Below are 27644 nucleotides of genomic sequence, written 5' to 3' on the forward strand. Positions count from 1 at the left end.
GCCATGGGTTCAAATGAAAACCTTCCTAGGAAGGAAGCCAGTTCATACCCTTCTACTCAGCAAACTAGCAAGCAAAGGTTTCTTTAATTGTTGTGCACAGTTAAAGTTGCAAGTCTGGGAGGCAAATACTCTTCTCACTGCAGTCAATGGGAGTTTTACCATCATTAACTTTAACAGGGCCACAAGTTGATCTTGAATTCCCATTGTGCACACTTAACAAAAGGAATACACTGTCAGCACAGTGGCAAACCTAGACGCTGGCTTCTCACAGTAAGCAACCTTGACCTCTTAACAAAATGTGGATACCAATAAGTGAATTTCTATAAAGACTAAATTAAATAATAATCACTTCAGGACTACTATAGAAATGACTGTTTCAGCCACGTCTATGATGAAAAACTCCACATTGCTTGGGAGGTGGGTTTCTTCTTTTTAGACAACAAAAGTACAAAACTGAAATGGGTTTATCTTTTTTTCAAGGAAAGGTGTTTTATATTGTGCCTGTTTAAAAGTAGCCACATGAGACTGAACTTTCCCAAGGAAAGATGTATACATTATTAGTGAGCTGTTCCCATTGAGGGAGTTGCTAACATGCTGATCTACTGCCTTTCAAGACTGTCACTTCTTGGCAAGGTCCTTGGAGTTCTTTCCGTTATTATGAGGCTGACTAGTGACGAACATCTACCTCCAAGTGAGGTTTCCCCCTTGCTGAGCTATTGCTGTTCAACTGGAGCAACATGTGGAGAATTGTACTCTGGTGGGAATCTTATTCGAGAACATCTTCAGCAAAAGCAAGTACCCCTGAAATATTGTATTTGTTTTTGTAACTTACTGATTCATAGATTCCATGGCCTGAATGGATTGTGGTGATCACGTAGCCTGCATAACTCAGGCCATAGAATGTCCTCAAGACAATTCTTAGAGCATATAAGAAAAAAATCCAAAGTTAGTTTAAAGATTGTCAATTACAGAGAATTCATGCCTTTTTTCCATTTATTCTTGTGAGCTTAAGAACATAGGGTGGTTGTTGTTTTGGGCAACCATTCCCCTGCCTCCAGAGTCCTCACCTATTGCTCATTCTTCTCCCTCATGTTTTCTAACACCTGTATGAAGCTGAGACAACATGGACTGAGGTACTAACAGGGCACAGATGACACACAGTTGCTAAGTACTGACCTGTATTGGCTGGATTCTGTGGTGCCTGCATCATGATGCATCCCTTTAAACACATTTTTCCATCTGAAATTTGCACAGTGACTCACTATAAAACTTCTTAGCATCCTTACCTCAGTAACGCTGCAAACTGAAAGGAGCTTTACTTTATGGAAACAGTCCCTTTGCAGGCCTTCACCACACATTAGTGAGCGAGAGTCTTGTGGAAAAAAATAGAGATGGGACATACACTCTATTCATATTTGGTTTCCCCATGAAAAATTGCCAGTTCCAAATATTTGTATTCAACTGAGTACATATTTTAAAAAGCAAACAAGTATATAAAATAGCTACCATTGAATCTAAAACCATCTTCCAAGCTCTTAGGCCATTGACAAAGGGAAAAGGAGGGGAGGAAAACGAAACATCGCCATTGAAGCAGTAAGGCAGTAGGATTTAAATAGGTCATCCATTTCATCCCACCAAACTCAGCTTTGCAATAATACATACGTCACACTGAAGAAATTCCAGATTCTTTGAATTTCCGAAGCACAATGAAAACCTCTGAAAGGGAATGGTACACAGGGTTCTTCATGGACTCTCCTGTGCTCAGTTTGGATTCCATGCACTGGTAAACTGTGGGCGCTCTTGGAATTTTTCTTGTCAGCCTAACGACAGAATACAAAGAACAAGGGATTGTTGCTAAAATCCATTCAGCTTCCTTGACATTAGTTACACAGGAACCTGAAACACACCAAAATCTTAGAGTCCAGAGATTTCACTGAGAATTTTCTCTGAGCTAGTGTACAGAATTAGGCCCCTAGTCTTTTAAGGACAAACCCTAGGTATACCCACTCTCACAGCACAGAGATGAATGAAACTGTGCATAAATGGAGCTATTTGATCTCCAAAAGATATATGAAGATGTTTTCACCTATTCTGGTAGCATTTGCATAGAATGTATAATGCTTCTCTCTTATAATTTATGGGGGAATAATATTCTACCATTCAGAAAATGGTGTTATTTTCCTCTGCCTTAAAATGGGATGAGAAATTCAAAATACCACGGGCTATTGGAATTAGACCATGTGTGAGCGTAGGGTTAGGTTGTAGCTTGCATTGTATGGTGGGCATGAAAGAGAGAAGGCACTAAAAGAGCCCTACTCCCTGCACAAATATGCAAGGGACTGATACACTCTGTCCCTGTCATCATGGCATGCAAGATCCAGCAACTCACACTACATGAGGCTAGGTGAAGCAGTGGCTATGCTGCTCCCCCTCTCATACTAAGCCACACAGAGGTTAAATTACAATGCACTTAGTCATAATCACAGTTTCCTCTCTGGTGGGTGATCTTCAGAGTTCCTGGAGGTAACCCAAATGAGCAAGCCAGAATGTTTCTGGGAGATCTCCTTTAGCGTGGGCTTTACTTGTAAAAGCCAAAATAAAGTCCTCATTCTCATTTTCCCTGAAAGTAAGCAACTTGAAAACATTCTGGCATAAAGCATCACAGTACCCTAGATTTCTAATGGTATAAAGTGTTAGTTTCTAGTCATTGTCATTCATAAAATACTGGAGATTCACTGTGTCACACAGTCTTGGCTCTAACAAAGCTTTTTCTTTTTTCTTTATCATCTTCTCTCTTTCTGTGCTCTCTTTTAAATCACTTTTCATCTCTGTTGGATGCAGGCCATGAGGAAATGTTGTTACTGAGAGTAAGTGTTAGCAAAAAGGTGAGCTTTGGATTTACATCTGAATATTGTCAGTGCTGTGTCATCTTCTACCAAGATCACAGCTGGAATCCTTCCACTGACAATGCGTTACCCATGCTGTGTGAAAGTGTAAACTGAGGCTCTCCCTACCCTATTGTATTTACAGATCCCTGCTCTCCTGCTGCATTGTGGACGCTGGCACAGTCTCTGAGGGTACGTCTACACTACAGCGCTAGTTCGAACTAACTTAGTTCGAATTAGTTAATTCGAACTAAGCTAGTTCGAACTAACGCATCTAGAACTAAAAACTAGTTCGAACTAGCGTTTTGCTAATTCGAACTAGCAAGTCCACATTGAGTGGACTCTGAACAGGGCTTAAGGATGGCCGGAAGCAGTGCTGGCAGGGCATCAGAGGAGGACTTAGAGCGTGGAGATGCTGTCTCAGGCTAGCCGAGGGCTGCGCTTAAAGGGTCCCGACCCCCACCCCGGACAGACAGTTCTCAGGGGTGCCCCGCTTACAAACCAGTCCTGGCTTGGAGTGCCCGAAGTACCCACACTGGGCACATCACACCACTCGGCCATCAGACCGGCTGCACTTGCCGCATGCTGCCATCTGGGGAGAGGGGACAATCGGGGGGCTGCAGGAGAGCTTCCACCCCCAGAACCCGCAGAGCCAGCCCAGTCCTCCCCATCGGGGGCTCGTGCCCCATTCCTCCCTCACCTCCTTCCACTTACCCTTCCCTAGCCCCCCTTCTTATTGATGTACAAAATAAAGGACACATGTGTTCAAAAATAGAAACTCTGTTTATTTAACAAAACTCGGGGAAACTGGGAAAAGGAGGTGGGAGAGGGGAAGAGAGAGGCTGGGAGAGGGGAGGGGGAAAACTGGGAGGAGGGAGCTGAAAGGGGGAAGCAAGGGAAAGGAGGGGGTGGGGAAACTGAAGGATCAGGGGTGGGGGTCTCGCCGGGCCGACCGCCTCCCAGTACAGCGAGGGAGGGGGCCTCGGCGTCCCCGGGGCGATGGGGTGGAGGGTGCGGAGGTTGAGGTGGGGGGTGTGGACATTGAGGAAGAGGTTGTGGGGGTTGAGGAGGGAGAGGTGGGAGGGGGAGCAGGAGTGGGAGGAGGGACAGCAGTTGGGGGGACAGCTGGTGCAGGATCAGCACGGGGCACCATGCTCTGCAGCAGGAGCTGCAGGTTGGTGCTCAGCCCTCGGACCTCAGACAGCAGCTCGTGGCGGACCTGCAGGTCTTCCTGCATCCATGACCGCAGTGTGCGGTGCACGGCTTGCAGGGCCCCAAGGTGCTGGTCCCAGTATTCCTGCTCCGTGCTGGCAGTCCGGAGCAGGCCGCGGGTGCGGGAGCATGTCCCAGGCGGGGTGGTGCGCCCTGCACGAGCAGCTGGTGCAGCTGTAGAGAAAGAAGAGAAGGGGTCAGTTCTCCCTGGGGACGCAGAGGATGATGCCCAGCCCCCTCCCCAACTCCGCAACGTGAGGGTGACCATGTCCTGCACCGTCACAGCCGCTGTGCTTGTACAGAGGCCATGGTCAGGATGTCTGGCTCTCCCCGGGACTGGAAGCTGCCCCAAGACCGCACCCATGTCCCTGTGCCATGTATAGTGTGGCCGGGGCGGTGGGGGGAAAGGGGAGATGTCCCCTGCCTCCGTGTAGAGGGGACATGTGAAGGGAAATCATCCTGCTGGGTCCTGCCCCGGGGTCGGGAGCATGTCACGTCTCTTTGCACAAGCATGTGCCTATTGGGCAATGGCCCCTGGGTGTCACGCAGCTGGAGCCACCTGCCCAAGGGTGGCATGGCACGTGCTCGCACGTGTACAGGTGTCTGCGTGATCCGTGGAAGGCATGGCCCACGCGCGCGGTCCCTGGTCTCCCTGCCACCTCCCCCCCCGAACTACTTAATTCAAACTACTTACCCGGTACGGTCTCCCTGGACGACCCTGCCGACTCCGGTGCTGGGACATCCTGCGGTGGCCCCTCCGGTGTGCCCGGGTCAGGGCCCTCCAGTCCCGGCTCGCTGTCCCCCAGGCTGGCACGGACCGCCCTGCCCCCCAAGAGTCGGTTGAGGGCAGAGAAGTAGGGGCAGGTGGCAGCCCCTGCTGTGGCGCCACCCCTGGTGGCCCTGGCGTACGCCTGGCGCAGCTTTTTAATTTTAATGCGCACCTGCTCCTGGGTGCGCCTGTGTCCCCTGGTGGCCATGGCGGCTGCTATGCGCCCATAGACGGCCGCATTCCTCCTCCTAGTGCGGAGATCATGGACGTTGGGGGCCTGCCCCCAAACCTCAATGAGGTCCATGACCTCCGCACTAGTCCAGGAGGCCGCGCGCCGTCTACGGCCCCTGGCTGGCCCCTGGGTGCTGGGGGACTGGGCAGGGGACATGTCACTCCCACTGGCTGCCTGGCTCATGGTGGGGCCACTGGTTCGGGGCAGAGACTCCTGGCAGGGCTGGCTGACTCCAGTGCCGTCTGGCCAGAGTCTACCCCTTTAAGGGCCCGGGGCTGGGGGAGAGGAGAAGAGTTTTCCTGGTTGTGCCCAGAGAGGCCACCAGGGGGAACCTGGGAAGGGCTAGCCTCCCACTAGTTCGAACTAAAGGGCTACACAGCCCTTAGTTCGAACTAGCTAGTTCGAACTAGGCGTTAGTCCTCGTAAAATGAGGTTTACCTAGTTCGAACTAAGCGCTCCCCTAGTTCGATTCAAATTCGAACTAGCGGAGCGCTAGTGTAGCACCTATTAAAGTTAGTTCGAACTAACGTCCGTTAGTTCGAACTAACTTTGTAGTGTAGACATACCCTGAGATACCCAGATCCTAATCCACTTAGAGCATGACTACACAGCAGAGCTAAAGCAGAAATAAGTTACACAACTTGAGTTATGTCAATATGTAGCACACTTCCTCTGACTTCCCTTACTCCTCTGGCTCACCATTATTTCAACGTTAAGTCAAAATAACTGCTTGCTGTATAGATGCACACTATGGCTACATCTAGACTACATCCCTCTGTCGACAGAGGGATGCAAATCAAGCACATCAAAATTGCTAATGAAGCAGGGATTTAAATATCCCGTGCTTCATTAGCATAAACATGGCCACCGCTTTTTTCGAAATGGAGCTTTTTCGAAAAAAATCCAGCAGTCTAGACGCGGATCTGTCGAAAATAAACCCTTTTTCGACAGCTCCTGAATTCCTCAAAATATGAGATTTAAAGGATCTGTTGAAAAAGGGTTTATTTTCGACAGATCCTCATCTAGACTGCTGCTTTTTTTTTTCGAAAAAGCTCTCTTTCGAAAAAAAGTGGTGGTCATGTTTATGCTAATGAAGCACAGGATATTTAAATCCCTGCTTTATTAGCAATTTCGACATGCCTAATCTACATCTCTCTGTCAACAGAGAGGTGTAGTCTAGACACAGCCTATGTTATTTCAGAATAATGTTAGTTACTCTGAAATAACGCTGCTGTGTAGACATAATCATTAGACGAGGACCAGTACTTTGGATTTAGTCCTGCAGTGAAAAATGCTGTACAAACTGCAGTCTCTGTGTAGGACTCATGTTCACTCCAAGATGGACTAACGTGTAGAAGTCTAACCAGGAAGTGACAAACACCTAGGCTATGTCTACACTCGCGGCTTCTTGCGCAAGTACAGCCGTTCTTGTGCAAGAATCTGCAAAGCGTCCACACTGCCCGCCCACTCTTACACAAGGAAATTTACATTATGGCATGGTAAGAGAGGGCTTCTTGTGCAAGAGCTACACTCTTTTTTATCAGGTGTAAGCCCTCTTGCGCAGGAGTTCTTGCGCAAGAGGGCAGTGTGGATGCTCGGCAGGGATTTCTTGTGCAAGAAAGCCCTATGGCCATAGGCATGGGCATGGGGTGTGCCATGTGTGCCCAGGCACACCCTAATGTCTCGGGCCGGCTAGCCTGAGCCATTTTTGCACCCTGGGCCCCACCTGGCCCGGCAGCACCACGCAGCACCCCTGAGGCGCCCGGGAGCACCTCTGCCCAGCACGGCAGCACAGTGCGGCACCCCTGAGGCACCCAGGAGTGCCCCCTCCCAGCCCGGCAGTTCGGCATGGCGCCCCTGATGCTCCCAGGAGCGCCCCCACCTGGCCCAGCAGCATGGCACGGTACCCCTGAGGTACCCTGGGGCACCCCTGCCCGGCCCGGCAGCATGGCGCAGCGCCCTTGAGGTGCCCGGGAGTGCCCCCGCCCAGCCCGGCCTCACAGCGTGGTGCCCTGAGGCACCCGGGGGTGACCCCGCCTGGCCCGGCAGCATGGCGGGGTGCCCCTGAGGCGCCCCGGGCTAGGGCTCGGCCGGCCTGTAGCTTGGGCCGGCTTTGACTCCAGCCCCGCAAATAGGAAGGCAGAAGCCGAAGGTAAGGTAATGGAGGGGATGGGAGGGGGAGGGGAAAAATAAAAGGAAGGGGTGGAAGAGGAAGGGGCCTGTGAGGGTCGGGGGCAGGTCAGGAGAAGAAAGGGGAAGGCACCAAGGGACAGGGTAGAGGAGACACAAATGCCAGGGGGCCAAGAGGAGACAATGAGGAAAAGGGCAGGAAAGGAGGTGTCAGTGGAAGAGGGGACAGGGTGATGCTGGGAGAGGTGAGGGTAAAGGCACTGGGGGCTAGAGGACAAGGGAGAGGTGCCGGGAGAAGGCTTGAAAGAAGGGGTGTGCATGAGGAAGGCAGGGATGGAGCAAGGCATGTGTAAGGGCACGGGCATGAGGGGAATGGAGGCAGAGGATGGTGAGGGGGTGGGCACCAGGGAAAAAGGGGGCAGGGATAGTGAGGGAAGGGGGAGGCACCAGGAGGACCCAGGGCTAAGGGAAGGTGCAGGTGCCAGGGGATTCTGCGGGTGAAGCAGAGGGCAAACACCTGCAGGGGAGGGACCAGCACCAGAGGAGAGAGGCAGGGCAGGTATGTAGAGGGAAGTGTTAGGAGAGGGGATGAGGAGGGATAGCTCACATGATCAGAGTGGGGCTACTGGAGGAGTGGGCACAGGGGGTAGAGAAGGGCTGATGGAGCAGGGCAGGTCTCAGGAGGGCTGAGGGCAGTGAAAAGGGCAGGAGTCAGAACAGCCTAAAGGGGGTCACAGTACATTTTTAAAAAATGCTTTGGGTTCACACCCTAATGAAATGTGCTGTGCACGCCTATGCCTATGGCTAAAATGGCCATCAGAGCTTTCTTGCGCAAGAGAGTGTCCACACTGCCATGGGCACTCTTGCGCAAACGCACAGCAGTGTGGATGTTTTCTTGCGCAAGACTTCTTGCACAAGAACCCTTGCGCAAGATGTTCTTGCACAAGAAGCTGCCAGTGTAGACATAGCCCTCGGTTGCAGTGACAAATTGTTTGTAGAAGAGGAGAGTTGGATGTTTCTGGGCAGTTGGTTTCTAGTGAAGTTTAAACTGTAGTAGGGGTTTGGCTCTTCTGCTATTTCCACCCCCTTCTGACCTCCATGGAGTATACAGAAACAGTCTGGGTATGTCTACACTAGAAAGTTAGTTCGAACTAACGGACGTTAGTTCGAACTAACTTTCCTATGCGCTACACTAGCGCTCCGCTAGTTCGAATTTGAATCGAACTAGCGGAGCGCTTAGTTCGAACTAGGAAAACCTCATTTTACGAGGACTAACGCCTAGTTCGAACTAGCTAGTTCGAACTAAGGGCTGTGTAGCCCTTTAGTTCGAACTAGTGGGAGGCTAGCCCTCCCCAGGTTTCCCTGGTGGCCACTCTGGCCAACACCAGGGAAACTCTATGCCCCCCTCCCGGCCCCGGACCCCTTAAAGGGGCACGGGCTGGCTACGGTGCCCGTGCCAGGTGCAAGCCTGCCAGCACCCAGCTAGCAGACCCTGCACCTGGCACGGCACAGAGCCACCCACCCGATGCCTCCCAGCCCACCCCCTCTTGCCGGGACCAGGCTGGCGGCTCCCGGGAGCTTGCCCTGGACCGCAAGAGGCGGGCACCTTCCTGGGCTAGTGCGGACATCGTGGACCTCGTCCACGATCTCCGCACTAGGCACAGGAAAGTGGCCGTCTAGGGCAGGAGAGCTGCCAGCCTGGCCACCCAGGACCAGGTGTGCATGAAAATCAAGGGGGTCCACTGAGACCCCCGACCCTGAGCCCTGAGCTTACAATGGCCGTCCTGGGTCAGACCAAAGGTCCATCTAGCCCAGTAGCCTCTCTGCCAACAGCGGCCAACCCTAGGGACCCTGGAGGGGATGGACCGAAGACAATGACCAAGCCATTTGTCTCGTGCCATCCCTCTCCAGCCTTCCACAAACTTTGGGCAGGGACACCACTCCTACCCTCTGGCTAATAGGACTCCATGGACCCAACCTCCATCACTTGATCTCACTTCCCTTTAAACTCTGTTCTAGTTCTAGCCTTCACAGCCTCCTGCAGCAAGGAGTTCCACAGGTTAACTATTTGCTTTGTGAACAACAACTTTCTCTTACTAGTTTCAAGCCTGCTACCCATTCCTTTCCTTTGGTGTCCTCTAGTCCTTCTTTATGGGAACTCAGGAAGAACTTTTCTGAATGCACCCTCTCCACCCAACCCCTGCTTTTAGAGACCTCTATCCTGTCCCCCCTCCGTCTCCTCTTTTCTAAGCTGAACAGTCCCAGTCTCTGTAGCCTCTCTTCATCTGGGACCTGTTCCCAACCCCTGATCATGTTAGTTGCCCTCCCCTCTCCCAGCCTTTCTCTTCCCCTCTCCCACCTCCTTTTCCCAGTCTCCCCCAGTTTTTTTCAATAAAGACAGAGTCAATGTTGGAAGAAACATTAGCTTTATTTTGTACATCAATAAGAAGGGGGGCTAGGGAAGGGCAAGTGGAAGAAGGTGAGGGAGGAATGGGGCACGAGCCCCCGATGGGGAGGACTGGGCTGGCTCTGCGGGCTTCTGGGGGTGGAAGCTCTCCTGCAGCCCCCCAATTGCCCCCTCTCCCCAGATGCCAGCCTGCGGCAAGTGCAGCCGGGCTGATGGCCGAGTGGTGTGATGTGCCCAGTGTGGGCACTCAGGGCACTCCAAGCCAGAACTTCTTTGCAAGCGGGGCACCCCTTAGAACTGTGTGTCCGGGGTGGGGGTCGGGACCCTTTAAGCGCAGCCCTCGGCTAGCCTGAGACAGTATCTCCACGCTCTAAGTCCTCCTTTTATGCCCTGCCGGCACTGCTTCCGGCCATCATTAAGCCCTGTTCAGAGTCCACTCAATGTGGACTTACTAGTTCGAACTAGCAAAACGCTAGTTCGAACTAGTTTTTAGTTCTAGATGCGTTAGTTCGAACTAGCTTAGTTCGAATTAACTAATTCGAACTAAGTTAGTTCGAACTAGCGCTGTAGTGTAGACGTACCCTCTGTGAATACTACACTACATACATTCCCCATGACAAAGAGACAGATTTTTTTAAGCTTTGAATGCGGCTATGTTACATAATTAAATATGTTTGCCAGGTTTAGTTAATGTGCAGACCCAAAGATTCTTTTAGTGAATGTGGAATAAATTGCCAGCAAGGCACAGATTTTTTCATTTGTGTGTTTGGAAATCTGGTTTTGAATATGGCATTTTGTTGTTAGGAGGCATTCCAGAAGTGGAGAAAAAGTCACAGTTATTAGCTCTGAAAGAAAGTCATTTTTTGGGTTACATCTGACTCTTGCATGCTAATTGACTTTTTTTTTTAAAGTTATTTTGTTAAGGATTTCAAAAGAAGAAAAACTGCCAATTTAAGTATCCCGTGCCTTCACTGACTGTTGCCCTTTTAGCCAGCAGCTCTGAATTTGGAAAAGATACAGCAAAAATACAGATTGACAATAGGGGTACTGTAATGTTACTGCAATTTTAGGTTTCCATGTTTTATATTTTCAAATGTCTAGGATAATTGGAGAAAAGTGTGAGAGGAGCTATATTATTTGGTTCATAGAGTGGTAACAGTTTCTCACTGTAAATCTGATTTTTCCAATCCTCCCAATAACATCCCTACGGCACGTCTACACTAGGAAATTATTTTGAAATTGTTAAAATCAACATCATAACTCCTGATTTAACAAAATTGAAATAGCATGTCCCCACTACAGGGAAGCATCAAAATTAGTTAGAATTATTCCAAAATAGCGTGTCCACACTAATTGGAGCCTGCCTCGGACTTACAGCCCCTGGAAGCACTCTGGGGAGGGCACCAGGAAGGCAGATACATCCTGTGGCTGCTTGGTCAGACAAGCTGCAATGCGTGCTTTCAGGGGCTCCTCTCTATGCCTGGGTCTCACACACAACTCCTCCATTGCCTCCCCCCTCATGGGACACAAAAGGGATGCAGTGGGCATGTGCTGTCTTGCACTCTGCTTGCCTTTGAAGATGCCGCAGCACGTAGCCAGAGCTGCTGCAAAGCAATGTGAGGTTCACAGTCTTGTGCTGCGCCTCATGGCACAGTATTTCCAGACTGCTCACATGTTGCTCCAGAGGGACGAGGACCAGAACCTGCAGGATGAACTGCTGGCTCTGCTCACCCAGGTCCTGGCACTCCTGCTGCTGTGCATACCCCTCAATCCACGGGACACTGTGGAACGTCACTTCTGGTGGCAGGAGATGACCTCAGACTGGTGGAACTGCATAGTCCTGCCAGTATGAGGTGACTAGCCATGGATGCAGAACTTCCATATGCGGAAGGCCACCTTCCTGGAGCTCTGAGAATGGCTCACCCCTACCCTCAAGTGACAGGATACTCGCATGCAACCTGACATCCCCATGAAGAAGTGCATGGCCATTGCTCTGTGAAAGCTCACCATGCTAGACAGCTACTGCTCCATTAGGAACCAGTTCAATGTGAGGAAATCCAGTCAGGGGCCATGCTCATATAAGTAGCAAAGGCATCAATCACATGCTACTACGGAGGGCTATCACTCTGGGGAATGCAGACAGCATTGTCTATGGCTTTGCTGCCATGGGCTTCCCCAACTGTGTGTGGGGGGGGGGGGGGGGGAAGGGAGAGGCATAGACAGCACACACATCCCCATGCTAGCCCAAGACCACCAGGCCTCGGAGTTCATCAACAGAAAGGGGTACTTCTCCATTGTGCTGCAGCTCCTTATGGATCACAAGGGACACTTCACCAACATCAGTTGCTGGATGGTTGGGAAAGGCACACAACACCCATATCTTCTAGAACGCCTGCCTGTTCCAAAAGACGCACATCTGCACTTTTTCCCATGACCGCACCATCAGAGCCATGGAGGTGGACATATTCATCATCATCCTGGGTGACACAGCCTGCCCTTTGTTCCTCTGGCTCATGAAGCCCTACATGGGTGCCTGGACCCCAGAAAGGAGCACTTGAACAGCAGGCTGAGCAGGTGCCGCATCATTGTCGAATGTGTGATCAGCCATTTAAAGGGGAAGCTCAGGAGTCTCCTCACCCACCTGGACTGCAATGAGTGCAACATCCCCTTCATGGTAGTGGCCTGCTGTGTGCTCCACAACCTATGTGACAGTAAGGGGGAGACTTTTCTGCCAGGGTGGGGGGCTGAGACTGAACGTCTGGCCAGGGAATTTGAAAAACTGGACATCAGTGCCATTCAGAGAGCACATCAAGGGGCAGTATTCATCAGACAGGCCTCGAGGGAGAGTTGTGTGGAAGGCTGGTTGTGAGACTCTCCCCCGAGCCTCTCCACAAGGGGCCCCTGCATTCTCTGTGTGTCTGTCATCCCCCACCTCTCCCTTCCCCCTTTCCCTACCCCTACAGAACAAATAATAAAGCCAGCTTGTAGTAGGTGTGTGTGAACGGCAGATGCCGCTTGATGCTGCTACTGGGTTCCCCTCTTCCTCTTGCCCCCTGTAGGTTCTCATGCATGGGATCAGTCTCCTGCACATGACTGCACTGAACCAGGAGAGAATGCTGACTGAATGTGGGCACGACCCTCTGTGATGGCGAGTTGGGGTTCCCCCTGATCATGCAGCCCTGTAGCCGCAAGAACAGTCTCCTCCAGCCAGTAGAATAGAGAGGGTTTATTGCTTTTCCAGGATACAGCACAGCCTAGACGTGACGTGGCTACAGGAGTCTGGACCAGGATTCCTCAGACCCTTTTAGATGGGGTGCCTTGGCCCTTAGACACCCAGCCCCCCTCCTTAGTCCATCTCCTTCATAATTCCAGACAGAAACTGACCCTTCCCCCAACACTCACTTCCTCTGTTCCATCCCTTCCCTTAACCAATAGAACTGGTTTGGTCACTGTCATGGGTGCCCTCAGGGGGCCCCCCTGCTGGGCAGTGCTTACAGACAGAGGACAGTAGGGGTGTCGATAGAGGCATGTAGATTAGGCTGATTGGCAGAGGGAAATGAAGCCGTGATTTAAATAATCACGACTTCATTTAAATTTAAATGGTTGCCGCGCTCTGCCGACCAGCTGATGATCAGCTGTTTGTCGGCAGATCGGGGCAGTCTGGAAGCCTTTGTCAACTGGTGCAGGTAAACCTGCGGCTTCATTTCCCTTTGCCGATCAGCCTAATCCATGACCCTAGACTCCTTAGTGGTGGCTTGCATGGGAAGGTGCCCCACTATAGCGGCCAGAGTAAGGCAGGAAGAACCTTGTGAGAAGGACAAAGGGGTTCCTGAGTGAGAGTGCCATGAGGCTGAGTGCTCCAGACTGGCGCTCCATGTGCACCCACATGCATAGGCAGTTGTGCAACCCACAGGCTTAGTAGGCCGAGCGAGGAGAACCCAGCCCCTTGCAGCCCACTGCCTGCCCCTGTGTGTGTATATGGAAAGCAATGGAACTCACCTGAACTGCCTTCCCCAGGTTCCTCTGACACCTGGGAGACATCGGGGGGAGAGGGGGCAGGAGACTGGCTCCAGGGTGAGAAGCAGGTCCGGGCTGGCAGGCGTGGTTGCCTGGCTGGCCTCTTCCTCTTCCTCCTCCTTTTTCTCCTTCGCCTGCTCCTCATCCTCATCCACCACCCTGCCCTCCTGGAGGCTGATACCAGGTGTGTCCTGGCCAGACTCTAAAACGATGGTGTGGGATGCGATCGACCCAACTCCCAGGATGGCATCCAGCTGGCCATATAGCAGCAGCCTTGTGGTGCCTCCCCAGAGCATCCGCTCTGCTCCCTGGCCTTGTGGTAGGCCTGCTGGAGCTCTTTTATTTTCATCTGGCCTTGGTCGAGTGGCTGGGTGTGGTCTTTGTCAGCCAGGCTGGTAGCAATCCAGCTGTAGACTTCGGTATTTCTCTTCTTGATGCAGAGATCCCTCCCTCCTGAGCTCGATGAGGTCCAGGATCTCTGCACCAGTCCAGGCTGGAGTTCTCCTGTGTCCCTGGCCTGTGGCAGCCAAAGGAACAGCTGGAGTGTTGGCAGCTATGGGAGGGTCTTCCAGAACATTGGGGTTGTTCATAGCTGCCTCGGTATCTGCTCTCTCACACGGGGATTTCACAGCTCACCATGTGGGACAAGCTCTTCTCCTGCTACCAGGACTTTAAAGTTCTGCAGGAGGAAGGGAGCAGTGGAGATGCCAGATGTGGCCAGAGCAGTCAGAGTTGCAGCTGCAAGAGGCTTTTGGAGGCCAGTTATTTCGAATTAGCAGCACTGGAGCATCCACACTAACGCTATTTCAGAATAACTATTTCAAAATAACCATTATTCCCTGAGGAAAGCAGGAGTACAGATTTTGAAATAAACATTTCAAAATAACGGGCTTGGTAGTGTGGATCCTCTGTTTATAAATTCAACCTAAGAGGGTGTTATTTCAAAATAACCCCCTAGTATAGACCAGGGCCTAGAAAGAAACAGATCCTTCAGAAATTTCACATGTAACATCTCATCCCGGGGTGGGATTTTTTTTTTCTGGAAATGTTGGGGGGAAATCAACAAAGGTGTTTTGAAGTCATGATTAAAGCCTTTGACTAATTTGTTCAGGTTTGTTCCAAAACAGTTTGGCCTATCAAGTGCAAAACTGTGCTGTAGCCTTGCTGAGAAGTGCCTTTTAGTGTGCATGTGCGTATGTTATAGGGTGAAGGAATAGAGAGATTTTTTGTGGGGAAATTACAATAATATGTCATATAAAGAGTTCGTGATGAGGGAAGGCACATAGCCACACTAAGGTAATTAGGGAAAAAATTAAGTAGGAGCTTGTCAGATCACAGGTATATAGGCTACTTCTAGACTGCAGTTCTTTTCTGGGATACAGGAAATATCCCAGAAAAGCTATGCCATTTCCAAGGAATACGTCTGCTTTTCCAAAAAAAAATTCAGAAAAGCAGATATGCTCTTTCGCCATCCCTGTAAACCTCATTTTACGAGGAAGAAGGGATGTGACGAAGTGTTTTTTATGAAATTTGGTGCCGTGTAGATGTGCCAAATTTCAGAAAAGCCTCTTTAGAAAGAAAAGGAGTATCTTTGTGTCTCTTTTTCTGACTTTTCTTTGTAGTGTAGACATAGCCAAAGAGAAGTCAGTGGCAAGCTGGGAGACTGTCTCTGAAGGAAGAGGAAGTTTTGTCTCTCCTACAGTTGCCCAGTTCACGGAGGAAACAGACTCAGGGTGTGTCTACACTGCAACACTATTCTGAAATAACTTGGACCACATCTACACAGCAGGCAGTTAGTTTAAAATAGTGTCAAAATACTGTCAAGCTGAAGGACTTTTTACTCCAATTCCTATTACCCTTATTGTACAAGGAATAATGGAAATCGGAGGAAGATAGCTCTATTTCAAAATAAGTGCTGTGTAGATCAGGGCTGGGCAATCATTTTTGGCCAGGGCCACTTCAAAAAGTTTTTAAGTGCTCCCAGGCTGCCCAGAAGGGGCAGGGTCTAAACCAGAAGGGGCAGGGCCAGTACACTTCTGGGCAACCCCACCCACAGACCATGGTTGGTCTGGGGATGGGGAGTCCCTTTGCCTCCCCCCTCTCCCCGCCCTGCACGAGTGTACAGCACTCTGAAGTGGCATGTGCTTCTCACAGAGGGGGTGGGGAGGGTGCAGGAAACTTCACATGGTCCTCCTGTCCCCAGGCCAATCAGGGCTTGGGGGCAGGGAGCCCATGACATCTCCTCCCACCTTGCGAGGAGTGCATATCAGTTGGCTTGGGGGCGGGGGAGTGGCAGGGCCTCCACAGGCCGAATCAACCCGCGGAGGCGCTTTTGCCCACCCCTGGTGTAGATGCTCCCTATTTCAAAATAAACTCTTTTGAAATAAGTACACAATTGATGTAGCTTAAGCCCTGCAGTGTAGATGCACCCTCTGAGTACAGACCTGGGCTGGGGGCAAAGAAGCAGCAGAAAGCACTCCTTGTTTACAAGATGCTTTGTAAATGAAGAACTACATGCTGTTTTTTTCTGGCCGAAGCAAGTAATTTTTTGTTTGCCATTTTTCCAAACAAGCTGAAGAAAATCCTAGGCCTAGTACCCCATATATTGGGCTAGGGTGGAGGTATTCTGGACAGTGTGGTTGGTCAGAGTAACAGAAGACAGGATGAAAAAGGAATATATGTCAATAGAGAACTGTCTGGATCCCTAAAGGCTTAATTTGATTTTTTAACATAGAGTGTTGTAAAGAAAATGAAATACTATTTTGGATATTAGATGAAGTCCATTTAAATGCATTTGGCTTTTAAAGGAGGAACTCAGATGTGACAGGGATCGGACGAAACTAGTAGCTAGGCAGATAAACAGAATTCATTTTAAACATTTTGAGATTTGTTTGGGGATTAATTTATATTCTCTAACTCTGGGCATGAAAAGAGTAATTTGCTGATACGATTTAGAGATTCCATATTACAACTGTTAAGTGTGTAAACCAGATGCCCTAGCCATTTTGCACACAAATCTTCTTTTTTATGCTTGATGGAAGCTTTATTTCAACTCCTTGTATTAATATGCAAAGCAAACCATAGATTTTGGCAAGTTCCTGAACAAAAAGTAGCCAGTAGATTTCTCTTTGTGGTGGTTGGCTACAATTATAACGTTGCATGCATGTTTAAGTATTTTCTCACAAGTTCTTTTGAAGATTACTGTCAAACAAAAGGTTTCCATAGGAAGAACCTTGACATATGACAATGGAACTCTTTTGCCAGTAGATGTTGTGAAGGTCAAGACTATAATAGGATTAAAAAAGGAATGAGATACGTTGATGGCAGCCAAGATGCTCAAGGATTCAAAACCATGCTTTTAAGTGTCCTCAACCTCTGCCTGCCAGAAGCTGGGAATGAGTGAAAGAGGATGGACCTCTTGATGATTTCCTGTTCATTACCTCTGGAGTACCTGGCATTCATGGAGTTATGTGATTATGAGACTTTCTCCTTTTCATTTAAAAACAAAATTAAGATTTTAGTTCTTCTGGCTGTGGCAAAAAACTTGAAAGTGTGAATCAAATGCATATTCCAAAGCTCAGATATTGGGATTCATGGACATTTTGTCTGACTCTGTATGGGTGTTCTTATGTTCCTAGCATCTCAAAAGAAAACAGGAAAAAATATACACAATGCCAACAAAGCTTCTGTAAAATCTTCAAATTTAACTCTTCTTTCCTGAATGTGTCCCAGAATTCTAAGGAGGGACTCTTCAAATAACTCTGTGGAACAACAGGAGGTGATTTAAAAATCACTGTTTATTTTTCCATGTCAGGAAGATTCCATCCAAAGGGGTTCAATGGAAAAACCTTGAAAGGGGAATAACACACACAAAAAATGGATGATTGCCTGATAAAAATATGTTAGATTAATAAAACAACTTATTGTTTTTGGACCATTTGCAATTTCCTCCCTGTTTAAGCTTGCTTTTCTTCTTATACATGTATGATGTAAATCCAACAGCGACACTTGTTTAAAACAGTGACATCACTTTGAAACAGTGGGACCCAGTTCTTGTCACTTGTCTTGCTTGCTGACTTCAATGGGAACTGCTGAATGCTTTTGAAAATGAGACTCTTTATTCAACTGCCTAAATATAGATTTAGGATGTTAACTTTGAGTGCCTTTTAAAAAAAAATCTTGGCCAGAATGTTTGAATAGAGCATATGATTCATCTCACAGGAATATTGAAATGATTATAAATTTCACACATTTCAGAGCTACCATAAGTGCTGTATTTAAATCTACTCTCCATTCCATGAACATTAGATACCAACAAGTCATAAAAGCACTATGCGAGCTTGTGTTAAAATCAAATAGAGAAGTCAATACATTAAATGGTTATTAAATGGGGCAGGAAAGTATTGCTATTAAATAGGTCTTTTAAATGTTAAGTTTTTAATAACAGTATGGGTTGAACCTACTAAGGGGTAAGCAGTGAGGTAGTAAAGTTTGCAGATGATACAAAACTGTTTAGGGGTACGTCTACACTACAACGTTAATTCGAATTAACTTAGTTCAAATTAGTTAATTCGAACTAACGGATCTAGACTAAAAAACTAGTTCGAATTAGTGTTTTGCTAATTCGAACTAGCGCGTCCACATTAAGTGGACCCTGAACCAGGCTTGAGGATGGCAGGAAGCAGTGCCGGCAGGGCATCAGAGGAGGACATAGAGCGTGGAGATGCTGTCTCAGGCTAGCCGAGGGCTGTGCTTAAAGGGTCCCGAGCCCCACCCCGGACAGACAGTTCTCTGGGTGCCCCACTTGCAAAGCAGTCCTGGCTTGGAGTGCCCAGAGTACCCACACTGGGCACATCACAGCACTTGGCCATCAGACCGGCTGCACTTGCCGCAGGCTGCCATCTGGGGAGAGGGGGCAATTGGGGGGCTGCAGGAGAGCTTCCACCCCCAGAAGCCCGCAGAGCCACCCAGTCCTCCCCATCGGGGGCACGTATCCCATTCCTCTCTCACCTCCTTCCACTTACCCTTCCCTAGCCCCTCTTCTTGATGTACAAAATAAAGGACAATTGTGTTCAAAAATGGAATCTGTCTTTATTGAACAAAACTGGGGGGCTACGTCTACACTGGCCCCTTTTCCGGAAGGGGCATGTAAATTTCATGAGTCGTCGTAGGGAAATCCGCGGGGGATTTAAATATCCCCTGCGGCATTTAAATAAAAATGTCCGCCGCTTTTTTCTGGCTTTTAAAAAAGCCGGAAAAGAGCGTCTAGACTGGCCCCGATCCTCCGGAAAAAGCGCCCTTTTCCGGAGGCTCTTATTCCTACTTTGAAGAGTGGCCACCAGGGAAAGCTGGGGAGGACTAGCCTCCCACTAGTTCGAATTAAGGGTCTACACAGCCCTTAATTCGAACTAGTAAGTTCGAACTAGGCTTAATCCTCGTGGAATGAGGATTACCTAGTTCGAACTAAGCGCTCCGTTAGTTCGAATTAAGTTCGAACTAACGGAGCGCTAGTGTAGCGCCTATGAACTAACTTTGTAGTGTAGACATACCCTAGGATAGTCAAGACAGAAGCAGACTGTGAGGGACTCCAAGAAGATCTCACCAAACTCAGTGATTGGGAAACAAAATGGTAAATGAAATTTAATGTGGATAAGTGTAAAGTAATGCACATCAGGAGAAATAAGCTCAACTATACGTACAGTATGATGGGGGATAATTTGGCTACGACAAATCAGGAAAGAGATCTTCGAGTTATCGTGGACAGTTCTCTGAAAACTTCCACGCAGCAGCGGTCAAAAAGGCAAATAGGATGCTAGGAATTATTAGGAAAGGGATAGAAAATAGGACCCAGAATATCTTACTGCCCCTGTATAAAACTATGGTACGCCCACATCTTGAATACTGTGTACAGATGTGGTCTCCTCACTCAAAAAAGATATTTTGGCCTTGGAAAGGGTTCAGAAAAGGGCAACTAAAATGATTAGGGGTTTGGAATGGGTCCCATATGAGGAGAGGTGAAAGAGACTGGGAATTCTCAGCTTAGAAAAGGGGAGACTGAGGCGGGATATGATAGAGGTCTATAAAATCATGAGTGGTGTGGAGAGGGCCGATAAAGAAAAGTTATTTATTAATTCCCTAAATAGAAGAACTAGAGGACACCAAATGAAATTAATGGGGAGCAGGTTTAAAACTAATAAAAGAAAGTCCTTCTTCACACAGGCTATGTCTAGACTGCAGGCTTCTTTCGAAAGAGGCTCTTTCGAAAGATCGCGTCTAGATTGCAGGCGGATCTTTCGAAAGAGCAATCCGCTTTTTCGAAAGAGCACCCAGCGAGTCTGGATGCTCTCTTTCGAGGAAGCCCTATTTACATTGAAGAACGCCTTCTTTCGAAAGAGGAACTTTCGAAAGAAGACGTTCTTCCTCGTGAAACGAGGTTTACCGCCATCGAAAGAAAAGCCGCGTTCTTTCGAAATTATTTCGAAAGAACGCGGCTTGAGTCTGGACGCAGGGGAAGTTTTTTTGGGAAAAGGCTACTTTTCCCGAAAAAACCCCTGAGTCTGGACACAGCCTCAGTGTATAGTCAACCTGTGGAACTCCTTGCCAGAGGAGGCTGTGAAGACTAGGACTATAATAGAGTTTAAAGAAAAGCTAGATAATTTCATGGAGGTTAGGTCCATAAAAGGCTATTAGCCAGGGGATAAAATGGTGTCCTTGTCCTCTGTCTGTCAGAGGCTGGAGAGGGATGGCAGGAGACAAATCGCTTGATCATTGTCTTCGGTCCACCCTCTCTGGGGCACCTGCTGCTGGCCACTGTCGGCAGACAGGATACTGGGCTAGATGGACCTTTGGTCTGACTCAGTACGGCCATTCTTATGTTCTTATGTTCTCTAGTTTGGTACTCTCTGGTCTAGCAATATATGTGATCCGGCATGATTTTAGTTAGCCAGATGTCCACTTATCGTGGGTGTGGCCATGTGTCCCGCAGTCACATAAAGTTGTACGCCATCACCAGTCCTGACTCTCAGTGGTCTGTGATGTTATTTAGTTCTAATTTACCCCTAAATGTTTTTTAAGGGTCTATTAAGCAGTGGGGGTATGTCTACACTTGCACACTCTTTCGAGAGAGGAATACAAATGCAGCTGAGAGAAATTGCAAATGAAGCACAGATTTTAATTTCCCGTGCTTCATTTGCATATTCATGTTATGGCGCTATTTCAAAATAGTGCTATTTCGAAAAAAAGAATCACTGTCTAGACATGGTTATTTTGAAAGAAAACACTTCTTCCAAAATAACTGGTAAACCTCGTTGTAGGAGGAATAAGGATTATTTCAGAAGAAGGGTTTTCTTTTGAAATAACCACGTCTAGACAGCGTTTCTTTTTTTGAAATAGCGCTATTTCGAAATAGCGCCTTAGCGTGAATATACAAATGAAGCATGGGAAATTCAAATCCGCGCTTCATTTGCAATTTTGCTCAGTTGCATTTGCATCCCTCTCTCGAAAGAGGGTGCTAGTGTAGACATACCCTGGGATTGTTGGTAATGCTGCTAGACAATATTAACCTCCTGATGTTCAGCAAATTCTCTTTTTTGGTACCAGTCAGGTCCCAAGGGTGCCAAACTAGAGAGGGTCAACCTGTAGTGCCTCCCCCTTTCACCTAACCTCCCCTCCCCCAGTTTACACACATACTCTGGACTAGCAAAAAAGGGGAAAAGGTTAACTCTCCTATAAAAAGTACCAACATGTTGCTCAGTAATCTAGCAGTATAATTTTAAAGGCTTATGAAATACAGTGCCTTTTGCTCCACCACTCATCATCTTTTTCTTGATTTTGCTTAATCCATGGTGAAGCTGATGGCATTTGGCTGGAGTTGTGTCTGATATTTCTGACATCAGCCTCGAGGTAGCGACCAGAATGTTTGCAGAATGAAGAATCCAGTCCTTGGTCCCATCTCTGTTTTGTGAAGAGACAGAAATGACTTCATTAGGCTGGGACATCTTTTCCCAAGAAAAAGCACAAATAGGGTGCGGTTAGACTACAAGTTTTTGTTAGAAAAAGGTATGCAAAATGCGCATTTTGCATACCTTTTTCCGTTTCTTTTGTCGGAAGAGGCTTTTCCGACATTTGGCCCATCTAGACTGGGCCAAATGTTAGAAAAAAACCCTGTTTCAAAAGCTCTCTTCTTCCTCATAGAACGAGGAATACAGGAGCTTCCGAAAAAGCGTGTTTGCTTTTCCACAGAAAAAAGCAGAAGAGCAAATGCATTCCCTAGATGCAGCAGAGTTTTTTCGGGATACCTCTGGTATCCCGAACCTCCCTTCCCCGCCACTGTCAAGCTATACCCATAAGGGAGAAACATGGAAAGGCAGTGGATTTCTGGGAAAAGGAAATAAACCATACATTTTAATGCCAGGACTATCATCAATGCAGGTGTAGGAGGGGGAATGGTTATTCAACTCTATGATGCATGAGGGTTCAAGAGAACATTGTACTAAACCCTGAAGACAAAAATAAGTTTGTGCATACCATAGCATCTACTTCAACATTCAGCTTTCATTCCCACCTTGCACTGGCAGCAGGATTGGCTTGCATACATTGGTATCTTTTATTCCCCCAAGCCAAAGGAGTGCTTGAACTCTGTCTGCTGTTGTGAGCGAACCTGAGAAGCAAAGTTAATGCTGAAGCCTTAACACATGCCCCAAAAGGGATGATGTTCTTATGTTTAAAGCCCAACCCTGAGAGTCTGGAGAGCAGGATTCTTTCCCTGGCTTTGCCATGCTCTTCATTAAGCAAAAATAACATTTTCCTACCCCACAGGTATGTTGTGAGACTTCATTTATTCATGATTGTAAATGGCTTTTTAATGCTTAGATGATATTCACTTATAAGTGCTCAGCATTATTATTATGTATTGCCATGCAATTTATGATGTTTTCCAAGGGGAGCAAGCCATGTACAGTGTTACTGTATGATTACATTTCTCACGCCAAGTCTGTGCTTTGTTGAGATACTTTTGTTGCATAAAAGCTGCCAATGGCTATGCCAAAAGTTCATTTCCTTAAACTGTCTTGACTACTGCTCTGACCAACCCCCTCTCCACCCAATCCTGCTCTTGGACAAGTAATGAGCCTTTGCTCTCTTGTGTGCTGGAGTATTGTTAAGACCATATGACCCTTCATTTTTAGCCTGCTTCAACAGTCCATGGAGGTTTCTGTGGCAGAATGGCAATTTTGTAACTGCAGAATTACAAAAAGCTGGGACTTGCCAAGAATACTGCCTAAATGATAAGGATTATAGTGTTGTACAGAAAAGGCTCAGCTCAGAGGTACAACTTATTATGTCCATAAAAGTACCACATATGTTCAGAATCTTCTAGGAGATTCAACTAGAAAGCCCTTCACTATAATCAATGGTCCAGGCTCTGTTCCCAGTTACACAAAGTCCATTGACTTCAGTGGAGCTTGTTTGGATTTCAAACCATTTAAAAATCAGAATCTGATATAATAGCTTTCTTTAATTTTTGCAGAATATTTTGTACTCTAGAAGCATAAAAATATGGTGAAAATGTAGGGTACGTTCAAATTTGTTGCACATAAGTGTACTGTGAAATTAATTGTAGTTGTGCTGTATTAAAAGAATGTTTGCACTGACACAAAAACATTACCGTGTCAAAAATAAGTTTGGACCAAAGTCGTCATACTTCTCTTGAGAATATCAGCAGCTCTTTTCTGAGGCATTTTGAGGCACATTCAGCTAAATCGTGTAGAAGATAAATGTGATGGAATCCTTTAGTATAGATTTGTGTCAGAGCTTCAAACCTGTGATTATAAAAGTGTTTGACTGCTTAAACATCTCTGAAGCTGCTTCACTAATAATGTTGTCCTTACTACAGAATCTCTGCAATCTTGTTTTCCCAATGAGGCCACTGTCAGGAAAGGAGCTTTTTAACACAAAGACTGAAACATTCAGCAAAAGCTTTGAAAAGATGCTTGAAGGGGACTAAGTGTGCAATGGGCTGGGTCACTGGCCCTTCCCTTTTGGAGGTCAACTTCTGACTTTGGCCACACATGAAATAATTAAATTATCTTATTTGGGGCTCTATCTGTGCACATCACAATATTACTGCAGAGTGGTAAGCAGACTGGTCTAAAAAAATCAGACTCCAATTTCTTTTGTACCACGATAAATTAGATCTGAATTTGGGCCAGTAACACTACCTCCAGTCAATTGTTACTTAAAGTAATACTTCACTAAATGCTAAGAGACAAACCAACCGTGAATGCAATTCCTCAAGCAAAGAAACTGAATCCTGCTAAGTTTTAATTGTATTGAAAAGGAATGGAATTATACTGTATTTCCTATACTAGAGAATTTTCCTGTATTGGAGCTGCAATTATAATTTGAAGTTTTGGATTGCAAAGGATCTGCCTCTGGCAACATACACCTCAATACCTTTTGTATAGACAGGTACTATCATATTAACTCTGTTACTGAAAATTTACAAGACTTGCAATTATATCATCACTAGTTCTGTAAAAGCAGAGCAAAGGAACAGCATTTATAAGATTGTGTTTGGTGCCAGATGGCACTCCATGCCAGAAAAATCTATTTAAGCTCTTGAGTTCTTGCATTATGACCAGCAGGTTGTCAGCCAGAGTAAAGCATTGAAAGCATGTAACTTAACTGACCTTGTCTGCAGAAATTGATTCAAAATCACAAGATGAATCTATTGATGTTTTAACTTGGCAGACCATTGCTTTTTGTTTCCTTTTCTCTTTTTTTTAAGTTATCTGTCTAGCGCAAGATGTATCAATGATTGATAAGAGAAACTGCTGTTAAACTGGCTCTGGAATGTGAATGATTGGAAAATACGTCACTTTAGTCAATAGAATTATACCTTACAATACTACTTCTCCCTTCAATGTCCTCCAAGTTCTAGAAGGACATTTGTTTGGATTGTAAATCACAAAATAGACCAGTATTTGTTTTCACATTTACATGTCAGCAGCCATCCCACCCCAGGCTGTGATCTGGAGTCAGATTTCAGAAATGATACAGGCGCTCTTCAGTATTTGAATGGGAAACTTTTCTGGGAAACCTAGAGGCTGTTGGAAATGTGGGTAACACTTTCGTCTGAATTAGGGGACTGAATATGGGGGTTTGTTACTGGAGGTGCCATTATTTGGATGAGCTGTACAATTGCAGCCTTACTTTAAGATCCTTTGAAATTTTTTCCCCCCAAGCGATATTAGCCCCAGTGTCCTAGTTAAGTCAGCATTTCGGTGATATGTGAGTGATCCCTTCTTTGACACATATGCTGAGCTTCTGGAAGCAGAGCACAAAGTGTCAATGTAATGTGACTGACCCATTAGAATTTAAATTTGTTTAGATTGTACATTATACATAGTAAAGCATTATTATTTACATTTCTGTGATTAGGTTGCTAAAATTCTCTGCAAACAAAAAGTAAAAACTGTGATATTGGAAGGTGCTTGATAGATTTTACCCTTGACACCAATAGTACAACTTCTCAACCCAAAGCACTTCAAATTAAATACATGATGACATTGCCTCAGTCCTATTTCCTTCTTCATTCCTTCAATTATTTTAGTTTTCAAAAGTTATCTGGTGTGTTTCCTTCCAGGAGGAATGCTGTGGAGAAGACAGATACCAATATCATTCATTTACAGTCTGAAAATGCTGCCTTTAGACTTTCAGAGACTGCAGCTCCCTGAGTGTACCCTGGTGCATTGATTACAGGAATAATGAAAACAAACTCCTTTGAAATAAAATGAAGGTAATTGAAAACAGTCTCTAAAATAGGAACATATTTCTGTGAGGCCATAAGGCTCCTGAAAATTGTGCAACATGCCACTAGCTTGCTGAAGATCAATGGGCAGACAGATGTCTGCCATGGCAATGTGACTCTCAGACTCTTCAGAGTAAAATTTTAAGAGCTGTATGGGCTGTTAAAAGACATTCCTTTGCTGAGGATAAGTTTTACACAGACTATATGTCTACAAGACTGTTTGGAAATAATATTTCCTGACACTTAGGGTGCATCTGCACTGCACCATTATTTTGAGATAACTAGCTTTTTTACGAAATAACAATGCGAGGGTCTACACAGCCATTCCATTATTTTGAAATAATTTTGAAATAATGGATGGCTTATTGAGAAATCTATAAACCTCATTTTTTAAGAAATAACGCCTATTCCAAAATAGCTATTTCGAAATAAGGAGTGTGTAGATGCTCTACTTCTGCTATTTCAAAATAGCCCCTCATCAGGGCCATTCAAAGTTATTCCTCAACAACGCCTAAATCGAGATAGCGTGTCTACATTGGGGAAGCCTGCCTTGGACTAATGTTGAGGCTTCCCTGCAGTGTAGACCTGCTATTTCAAAATAAGCTATTTTGGAATAACTATTTCTGAACAGCTTATTTCAAAATAAGCATGCAGTGTAGAAGTACTCTAACAAATTGTTCAGAAGCTTCAGGGGGTAGCCGAGTTAGTCTGTTACAGAAAAAAAAATAGTCTGGTAGCACTTTATAGACTAACAAAACATGTAGATCATGGGTGACCAAACTGGGAGGCATGAAGAAATTCCAGGGGGGACACGAGGCGACCCAGCCTCCTTCCCTCCCCCCCCCCCATATCAAATTTTGCAGCCCTGGTCAAAGTTCCTTTTTTTCCCCTCTCAACAAGTTTTGCTGCTATTTTTTGGAGGGGGGGCGTGAGGGTTTTTCAAAAATCAAAAAGAGGGCGTGGTGACAAAAAGTTTGGAAACTACTGATGTAGATGGTATCATGAGCTTTCGTGGGCTCTGGTCATCTGAAGAAGTGGGCTGTGCCCACGAAAGCTCATGATACCATCTACATGTTTTGTTAGTCTATAAAGTGCTACTAGATCATTTGTTGTTTTTTTCCCTAAGAAATTGCCTTACAATTTCTCTAAGGTGTCCTGCATTTTGCTTCAACTACCCCAGACTAACACGGCTACATTTCTATCACTATTCTCCTCCTTTGTAGTTCATCACCACTCCATTCGCACCTTTTTCTGCCCTTTTGTTCTCCCCTTCTTCTACTGTTGCTTAGTGAATGGCACAAAAATGAGAGGTGAGAAGAGGTCTCAGCTAGCGTCAAGTGTCATGCTGCTATTGAAATCAAAGGTGATTAACTTGGAAATGACATTCACTCAACTGAAGTCAATGGATGACTACTTACAGTACCTGAAATCTTGTCCCATAGAAGTTAAGAATACTGTAAAACCTGATGCCTAAATTTTGGTACCTAAATAAAGATGCACTGGTTTTCTTCAAAGGTATTGAGCACCCAGTGATATCAAATATTATTTATGCAAAATTACCTTGAATAGGTATTTATATTTAAAATGTTTATTTTTCAAATGAAAGAAAAGTAGATCTAGAGCATCAATAATAAGTTTAACTATGACCAGCCAGCTATTCAGGCACATAAATCATAGAAGATTCAGGTTAGAAGAGACCTCAAGAGGCCATCTAGCCCACCCTCCTGGTCAAAGCATGATCTTTAAGAATCACAATATGAAGTGGGGGAAGGGAGAGAAATAGTAGACAAATACCACTGGCAATGAAATCTTTGATTCTAATCAAGAATTTGCTATTTGATTCACTTATATAATATGATAGATATTTTAACTTTCAGAATTATTTGAGCCACTTATTCAGGACAATTACATTTGTTTTATTTTAATTATTTTATTATAAATCATCATGATAACATATTGACATTTCTATTAAACTTTTACAATTTAGTCAAAATGTAGTTTATAATTAAACATAAAAAAGCAACCTTGAGATATGGCTGTATCTTGAACCATGAACAAATAAAATTAGTACATTTCTCAACACCTTTTATCCAGTACAGCATTTTACAGTACAGCAATATGCAAATAAATAGACCACACAAGTAGATAGCAATATTTACAGAAGTCCTGTCAAAGACTGCAAC

The 27644-nt window shown here is 46.2% G+C and overlaps 1 long non-coding RNA gene across 1 annotated transcript; it reads left to right on the top strand.

Annotated features, from left to right (window-relative positions):
* On the top strand, positions 1–25457 carry LOC142830853 (uncharacterized). The gene is made up of 3 exons (XR_012906381.1): positions 1–67; positions 615–791; positions 25297–25457. It is a non-coding gene; the product is annotated as an uncharacterized LOC142830853 (long non-coding RNA).
* The last annotated feature ends 2187 nt before the right edge of the window (positions 25458–27644 follow it).

This window comes from Pelodiscus sinensis, chromosome 10 (assembly GCF_049634645.1).
Source record: "Pelodiscus sinensis isolate JC-2024 chromosome 10, ASM4963464v1, whole genome shotgun sequence".
NCBI classification, from domain to species: domain Eukaryota; kingdom Metazoa; phylum Chordata; order Testudines; family Trionychidae; genus Pelodiscus; species Pelodiscus sinensis.